At 53.8% G+C, this 491-nt stretch overlaps 1 pseudogene; it reads left to right on the plus strand.

The window, feature by feature from the left end:
* The window catches only part of LOC116692392 (immunoglobulin kappa light chain-like), a 27,025-nt pseudogene that overhangs the window by 18,680 nt on the left and 7,854 nt on the right, over positions 1–491 (plus strand).

Consider the following 491-nt stretch of genomic DNA (forward strand, 5'->3'; position numbering starts at 1 on the left):
CACCTTCCCCCACTGGTCTGCAGGGAGAATCAGGGTGCTGCTCCAGCTGTAGTGGCCGTCCTTCCCCAGCACCCCGGGGCTCCTGCTCTCCCTCCCAGTTGATGCTGCTCTGGCACGTCCCACCTTCCAGGCCACGACTCCAGTATGAGGGGAAGCCTGTGCACAGCGCACTGATCGTGGCCTATCCCCTTCAGGGCAGCTCTCATGACGTAGAAGGGCAGCACCGTCAGGGTGGGGTCAAAGACTCGACCCACTGCATATAGAGAGTGAGAGAACAGAGAGGAGATAGAGAGAAGAGAGAGACTGAGATAGAGAGAAGAGAGAGAGAGCGATTACGTAAACTTCATATGAGTATCCCCTAACCTCTAGCCTGTTTGGCTAATCAGAGAAGGGCTCCGAAGTTCTGCTGGCGAAGTCCTCATATGATAGTAATCAACTTTTCGAAGAAACGTTTCCTTCCCTCTCTGAGCTCATGTAACCATAAAAAGGCA

Source organism: Etheostoma spectabile, chromosome 7, assembly GCF_008692095.1.
Source record: "Etheostoma spectabile isolate EspeVRDwgs_2016 chromosome 7, UIUC_Espe_1.0, whole genome shotgun sequence".
NCBI classification, from domain to species: Eukaryota; Metazoa; Chordata; class Actinopteri; order Perciformes; family Percidae; genus Etheostoma; species Etheostoma spectabile.